The sequence below is a fragment of the Poecilia reticulata genome, linkage group LG18 (genome assembly GCF_000633615.1).
Source record: "Poecilia reticulata strain Guanapo linkage group LG18, Guppy_female_1.0+MT, whole genome shotgun sequence".
In the NCBI taxonomy this organism is placed as follows: domain Eukaryota; kingdom Metazoa; phylum Chordata; class Actinopteri; order Cyprinodontiformes; family Poeciliidae; genus Poecilia; species Poecilia reticulata.
The window spans coordinates 9,702,960-9,711,384 of record NC_024348.1 but is presented as its reverse complement, the minus strand read 5'-3'; positions in this window follow the sequence as shown (position 1 = coordinate 9,711,384).

Genomic DNA, 8,425 nt, shown 5'->3' with positions numbered 1-8,425 from the left:
CATCACGCGTATTGTTTCCAGGAATTAACGGCTGGCAGATTGGACTCCTCTCTTTCTGACTCTGCGAGATGTCCTGAGGGAGAGCGCAGCAGCAATCTACTGTGACAGTCTCATAAACAGCTGTATAATTTATTTTATTTATTCTTTTCTTTTTGTCTCACAATGAAGCCGTTTTCCTGGGAGTGACTACTGTAGCTGACAGCAGCAAATCGCTCTCAGCAGATGACTTTTTTTTTTTTTTTTTACACACACAGTTTTCCCATCAAGTATTTGAGCGTTTTCTTTTCTCAGCACCGGCAGCAGATGTCTGTGAGCCCCGCGTGCGCTTCCGCAGGCCGCACCCCACCACCCCCACGTTCAACCGAACCGACTCAGCCGCTTCCAACACAACACAGCAATGGCCTGTTTGTGTTTGGGAGCCGATAGGATTCACAGGAGATAATGGACCCAGAGGGGACCTTTGAGACAGAGAGGATGTGGCGCATAAAGAAAACAGCTTACAAAAGAGGGACTTAGCAAATCAACATCGGGAAGACTGAGGATGTCACACAGCGTGCAGCGACCGCGACTCCCAGCCAAGTCTGCAAAGTCGCAGCAAAATGCCCCTATTTGGGCCCTTTGTTTTCCCACCTAAATCGAGTTTAGTTTTTTTTTTTTTTTTTTTTAAACCACGTTCAATCCTCTTCTTCCGTTTCTGTAAATGCAAAACAGAGCATGGCGCGATTGAAAAAAAGTAATTATGCTTTCTGCTGCCTTTATAGTTACATTTCTTCCTTCCTAGGCCCATCTGCCACCAAGGGTATGAGTTTCCTCCTGCTGAAAGGGCCTTTGAGCCAGAGTAACAAGTGAATAAACAACTCCGACAAAGTCCTTCACAGTGAGTGACACACCAGCACTTATAAAACTGTTTTTGTCTTGATTCAGTCATAAATGTTTCTTATGGAATAATAGACAGACGGCTGCTCAGATGTTGGTATTCAGCTAATCCCTGTCGAAGCCCTGCAGACTCTTGAGGAATGAGTTCATGATTGTAGGATATTTAGACCACAAGAGCTGCAGTTTGCCTCAAGGAGCATGAAAAGATTGTGGAGCATTTCAGCTGGTTCTTAAGTGGTTGCCAGGTGCTGTTGGGAGTAGGTTTATCCACAGAAACTGTTTGTTTTACTCTGGAAAACGATGTAGATATATGCATATGCATGAAAATAAGCTGCGGCACAATCGAAAAGTTAATCTTTTTTGAATGCAAAAGTGAAATGTTATAGAGATATGAAGGGACATATTTTGAGCTCAATATCCCTGCTGTGTGATTTGTGCGTGTTGCTGAGGAATATCATAAATGTACTCAAATGTACTGATGACAATCTGTTTGTTTCAGTCAATATTATGCTAGAATATATATCCCCTCACCCGCAACTGCATATAAATCTGCAGTTAAGCGTCAGCCTTTAACACGTTCCAATTTCATTCACACATATCCCAATAAATTCTCGTTGATTCCCATTGAATATTTGCGACTTCAGAAACGTGCAGCAATCACATTAATGGCAATGTGACACTAAGACAAGATTAACTTGATATATTTTGCCCTACTTTGTATTAACCAGAGCTCAGACATCAAACTCTAAATATGCACATTCAGAATATTTACACTCTTGACTTTAGACTGGGTTGTGTGCTTTGATAGTTCTCTTTCAAATCCCTTCATTTCGACGCCACGCTGTCTGGAAAATCAGTTCAGAGAGTACCACACAGGGCCAACTGTGAGTGGTGTGTGTGGAGATCAGACAGAAATACGGCGGGTGTTTAGGAGCACCGCGTAGTCACATGCAGATGAAGAAATGTCAGGGTGTGGGGGGGAGAAAGAGACTGAGAAATGAGGGGGAGGGACCCATCGATAACTGATGGAAACACTGCTGTCGCCGAGAGCCAATTTAACCTCAACGCATTCATTAATCCCGTCACAGAGATAGCCAATCCCCCCTCCCCCGCTCTCTCAACCAGTTGCGTCTCCCCACTTCCCTTCCTCTGTGTCCCTGTTGACTGATGGGTGCTCCACGCACAGCGAGCCAAGAGGGCCTCAGATAACGGGGCTCTCATATCAACTTGCTCCATTATTGAGATGCAGACAGGTATCAAGATTGGCCACTCACTTGTAGGAGTTTGTCACTGTCACAGATTGGTGGCGTGGTGCCGGGAGGAGGGCGACACCAGCATGAGAGGGGTGAGATAAGAGGGAGAAGAAGGATGGCGAGGGTTGGATGGATACTTAATGGAAAAACAAAGCAACTCAAGAGGAGCTGAAGAATCATTCTGGAGCACAAGAGATCATCCAGAAGTTGTCACGGGAGGGTGAATAATGTTTTAAATTTCTTAGGTCTTGTTGGAGACTCTTTGTTTTCATGCGCTCCTCGGCTCAAAATTAAGGTCGGGATAAGTGTGACATAAAATGTAAATACCGGCTTGAATGGAGGAACCATGAGAGTCACGTGAAGGGAACACAAAGTGAAGGGCTAGAAGGAGAAGCTTGCAGGAGATGGTCCTCATTCGCCATCTGTCAGGGTGAAAATGATTTTGCTTGCAGTAAATGGGCTTGAACTTGGTTTCAGAACGTCTGTCAGCATAAAACTAGAAACCTGGGTTGAAAATGGAGACGTTTACACTTAGAATCTGTTTCTCTGGAGGTATACCTGTTTGCAAGTGTTTGGAGGAAACGAGCCTTGTTGAAGCTGTGTTTATCGAGTGGTCGATGTGGGGAAAAATCACGTTTGTAAAATTTCTCACAATCTTCCCCTTCAAACTTGGACACCACCACGCTTGCTTTGATGATTGCAGAGCATCACGAGAAGAGCGCGGATCATCCAGAAATGCATTGTGGATGTAATGGTGGCTTTGTTCTCTGAGAAGGCACATTTAAAGGGGATTAGTGATGTGCAGACAGGATCCCTCCTCCTACAACCCTTTGATGCCTAATGATGGGCGGGCGTTTGGATTCATCTGGCACTGTGTGGGCCAGATGAAAGCCGAGTTTTAGACAGGGATCTGCTGCTTTCCTCTGGAGGTCTCTCCTCTCGCCTCCACCCTTCTATTCCTGTCTCTGTTGAGGATCTACCTTTTATTCTGAAAGTGTAAATGGTGGTGTTTACCTTCTCCCAGGCTCTTTATGTTGCAGTACCTCATACACCTACCATTGACATAGACGCATAAATGCCACGTCTAATTAGCTCCAGCTGTTGGTCGACATATATCATTATCGCAACTTTGTTTCAGTTGTTTGTAGCTCACAATGGCAATACTGACTTTCATGTACGAAGCAAGAAATATGTCAAACATTATTAAAAATAAAGTTTCAGAAGTGTGTTAGCTGTTCACTGAACATGCTGAACATAACGGCAAAACAAAATGGATATCAAGAAAGAAAGTAAATGTGATTGTGTGTTGAATGTCTTATTTGTTGGTAATCTGCTGCTAAGCGTTGAGCGCATTTTCTGGTAACCAAGTGCCACAACAAAACATCTCATTTTTAATTTAGCAAAATTTACCAACTGTAAATTTCTTGTACCTAAGAGGAATAGCAATATTTCAAAAGAGCTTATGTTTGCTAAACAAAATTATTACTTATTAATTTTGTGTTAAGAGTGTTTTTTTCTGGTAACAAACTGCCACGAAGTATAGATAAGATTTTTACCTTTGTGTTGAATGTCTGCTTTATAATATATTTACCACAAATAATAATAAAAAAACAATTTTCACTTTTGTGCCAAAGTCACCAAATACACAATTCTTGCTAAGTAGTGAAAGATAACTAGTATATCAAAAGAGTGGAAGTAATCCTATGTTTTTTGAACGATGATAATATTTGTTGTTAATCTGTTGCTAAGAGACGAGCGCATTTTCTGGTAACCAAGTGCCACAAAGTAAACATCTGAATTTTACTTTTTTGTTGAATGTCTGTTTTGTGATATATTTACCACCAGTGACAAAAAGAAAAAAAAAAAACACTTTTCAGCTAAATTCTCCAAATGCACAACACTAGTTAAGTAGTATAAGATAACTAGTAGTTTGAAAGAGCAGAAGAAATCTTATTTTTTGGAACAATAACAATATTTGTTGGTAATCTGTTGCTAAGAGACGAGCACGTTTTCTGGTAACCAAGTGCCAAAATTAGCCAAAATGCTAGTGTTAGCTTATACACTAATTTTAACGTACTGAATGGCGTAAGTCCATGTTACTCGACATACTTGTAACTCTCCACAGGCATGTTGAGTACAATGTACTCACTGCTGAATACATTGTAGCTTACATTTGCATTGATGCTAATTTTTAGCATCAGAATGGTGGGTTCCAACCGACGGGCGTTTAAATTTCTTTAGACATTTTCTAGTCTTACCTTGTGATTCCTCCCTGTAATTGTTTCTTGGACACAATTTGACACCTCTTGCTTTTTAAGTAACATAAGTTGGTCCTTTCAACAACTTGCATCTCACAGGGCCACAGAATTGTAGCTGTCAACAAATTATTTCTAGATGCCACTCAAAGTGCGTAAAACACGTTGGTTAGTCATTAAAGGTTACTTAATTCTAACCTTAATCATGAGGTGGTTGTTAGATCGGTTAACTTATTGATAGAAATTTTTTTAGGCTATTTATCACAGAGGAACACAGAGGAATGCGGACACACTTTCCAGCACATTATTTTGTGTAAACATGACGAAGGAAATCATCATGTAATTCAACCAAGTGACCTGTAAATGTTCACACATATTTTATACCAACAAAAACAAGATAAGACAACATACTTAACTGAGAAACTGGACATGAAAACAAAAGATAGTTCAGATTTTGACTTTTTTAGAGGCTCTCCGTCGCCACCTTGGCATGAACTGTGTTGTGTTCTCATCTATCATCTTTGGGTTGCTGTAGCTTGTCTTGAGAATATGGTTTTAGTTCTTTTATACAACTGGTAAATTTGGTGTAAGTGTAGAAAACTGTCCTGTTTGCATTTTTATTTTCACAAAATAGGCAGCCACACCCTGCTGCTGCATACTCTGGGTCATCATAGATTTCTGGTAATTGTGTTTTCATTTTAAAGAGGAGTTGCTCCAAAGGCTCTTTTTTTATTTCAGAAAAAGTGCATTTAAAATTTCTTTTTGGTTTGGTGGCTTTAAGCTCTACTAAAATATGGTTTAGCATTTGTTGATGGTCCTTATCCTTCTTTTCCCTTTGATATCTTCACCTTGCCCTCCTCTTATTCCATTCCTTTTCTTCTGCTATTTTCCATTTGTTCTTCCAGTCTCATTTAAATAAAACGTCTCAGGACTTTCCCTTTTCAATTACATACTCAGGTCATGTTTAAGCTCTGGGTCCCTGTGCTTACTCGAGCTCCTCTCGCCCTCTGTCGTGCTCTCGATCACTGTCTCTCTGCAGGGAATTATATGCTTCTAATCCATCAATTAATGATATCAGCGCATCGTTTCTCTGCTCCATTAGGAGCCGTGTCATCATACGACTAAGTATATAACCCCTGTAGCCGCCTGAGCCTTAACTAATATCAGATCCAATCTGCTCCTCCTGCTATATGCCTGTACTTTGCACCTTTGCAAAGAATGGGATTTCTGGACTTGTTTTCCTTATAAGGAATTCTTTTTAGCTTTGGAAAAGTATACCAAATGAAGTAAGTAAGATTCTTTCCAACAAATTACTTTATGTCCTAAAAGTCGTCTTTATTATGGAGCTCCGTTCATCAGGCAGATATTTTATAATGTGTTGCCGTATGCCTTTTATCCTTTTTGTACTTTGTCATGTTATGACCACAACCTTTAATGTAACTTAATTGAATGCTGAACATCTGATGGAGAAATGTTTGCGGAGTATGGGACTACTGAAAAGCTACCAATCATCGACCTAAACTCACAAGACAGAAAAGGAGAACATCAACTAGAGGAGCAGCCAAGAGGCCCATGGTAACTCTTGAAGAGCAGCAGTGACCCACAGCCCTCATGAGACAATCTCTTGTCAAAATAACAATTAGTCATGCACTCCACAAGCTTTTCTACTTGCAGTTGCCGCAAGCTTTGCGGAAGACAGTACAAGGAGGTCTGCTGCTGATGGATGCGCTCAGTCAGTTGGGTCCAAAACTAATCCTTTTTGGCCCTGAAATCTATATCTGGTAGAAAAGTAACACTACACAGCATGTTCCCATTAAGACATGGCATCGTGATTTTCTTTTGCAGGGACTGGAAAACTTGTCAAAGTTGATAGCAAGAGGATGTGGCTAAATGTAAGAAAAGTTGGGCTTCCAGAAGACAAGAACACTAACCGTACCACCAGAACTATGTCCATTTAGATTAAAGCATTCCATTGTGTTTGAATGACCCAGTCAAAGTCCAAATCCAATTTAAGTCAGAAGTTTCTGTGTCTAGTGGTGCCAAGGAAAAAGGATACATACCCTAAAAGCCCCTCTGTAATTGCACTGAAAGGTGGATCTTCAAAAAACTGACCAGTTGAAGACGATGCACATTTTTTCAGCCTGTTTATTCAGTAACTATTTCCTTGTCCATGTTGTACCCGGCCTTTCGCCCAATGACCAGCCCCTCGCCCCCGTGTTCCTGCATGACTAAGTAGGGAAAGACAATTGACGGATGGTTGGATAGAGGGATGCTATGAAAGAGTGCACATTGTCCCCCTCACTATCATTAAAACAGAGGCTGAAAGTCCTAAAAAAGGGTTAAGCTTTATTTCTCTCAGATGTTAAGTGCTATTCATTTGTTGAACACATGAGTGATGGCAATTACTAGCACAGATGTCTGTTCAACATCCCTGATGATTGCAGGATCACACTGTTGGAAATAATGAGGTCTTGTTTACTAGAGATTGCAGACGAAAAAAAAAAAAAAAAGGAAATAGCTTTGAGTCCCACAAAAGTTGCCCTCGCTGAGATTCCATACCACAGCCAAAGGTGAAACACTGTAAAGCATTGCAGTTAATAAGGATGTTTCAGTCACACTGAGGTAGAAAGCTATAGAGGGAGATGGAGGTTTATCTGTCGGAACAAAAAGCTGGTTCTGACGGTTGTAAAAGATTAATGTGGTGTTTAGTCAAGAGTTGCCTCTATTAAAATTTTCGTGCCTGACCACGGTTTAGTCACTGCACATCCTCTTGGACCATACGAATAATCTCACACTCAGATGCCTGCGATCAAAAAGGAAAAAAAAAGAAATAAATAAATCGAAAACACATAAACTCACCCAGGGGAGTGAAGCACAAAGTGTTCCGTTCACTCCGGAGAAGGGCCCATCAATATTTTAACGGCCTCAGCCTGGCCCGTGGGTGAGCATGCCAGCCTGGCAGACTGTGTGCTAATTGAAAGAGAAAGGGGTGCACTGATTGTACGAGGCCATTCTTTTGAAGAGGGCCTCCTCTGCGTTAAATGTTTCAGCAGCGCCTTGTCGGAGTGCTTCCGGCGGCGAGTCTGAGGCCACCCTCCCAGGGAGAATCAACAACACCTGGGTGGCTATTCGTCTAGTCAAGACAGGACTCGGCTTTGTCTTGTCAGCACAATGGAACGACTTTATTCTTAGGTTTTCATTCAAAAGCAGCTTCTGGGATAGAGAAATAATTCATGGCTTCTATTGTTGGAGCACGCCATCTATAGGGATAGATTAAGCTAATGAGAAGTCGTCTGTGGGAGAAAGTGAAGCAAGGGAAGCAGACAGGGACAGAAACACAGCACCTTTGGGTAACATTAGCAGAATTGGAGTTAGCACATAGAATAAAATTGAATCAATATAGGTTGTTCAGCAGGGATCCCACTGCTTCAGTTATATAATTTGGCTCATATTTCTGGAGTGTAGTTATACTGAAATACTGGGATCCTAATGGCAAGACTTCCATGATGTTCTCATTGCATTGTGCATGTCATAGTCTGGTCAATTCCTCTAGAATCTTTAGTTAATTTAAAATCCTAAGTCTCACTTTTTTTCCTTTTACAAATAAACATACATTAAATCAAAATTGCTTACTTGTTATTTAGCACTATTCTTGTTAGGAAGGTGCGTAAAACATTGTTTCTTTGTATGATAAACACATGAAAGCCTGAAAAAAAATTAGAGAGAACATTGACAAATACCAGAAGTTTTGGAATAATGTTTTTTGGACTTTTGAGTCTAAAATATGACAATGTGAACATTAGAATAGGTGTTTGGCAAAAATCTAAGTATTCTAGAATGGAGAAAAAGAACAACAATAAAAAAAAACATACTCATCATCTGTGAAGCATGAAGTGGGACGTGTCATGGTTTGGGAATGCTTTGCTGCAGCACGACCTAGCCAACCGTCACAGAATCAGGTTGAACAGTGAGTTCAACCAGTGGCGCAACTACACATTATTCAGGTGGATGCAAAAACATAGATCGGCGCGCCCCCCCCCC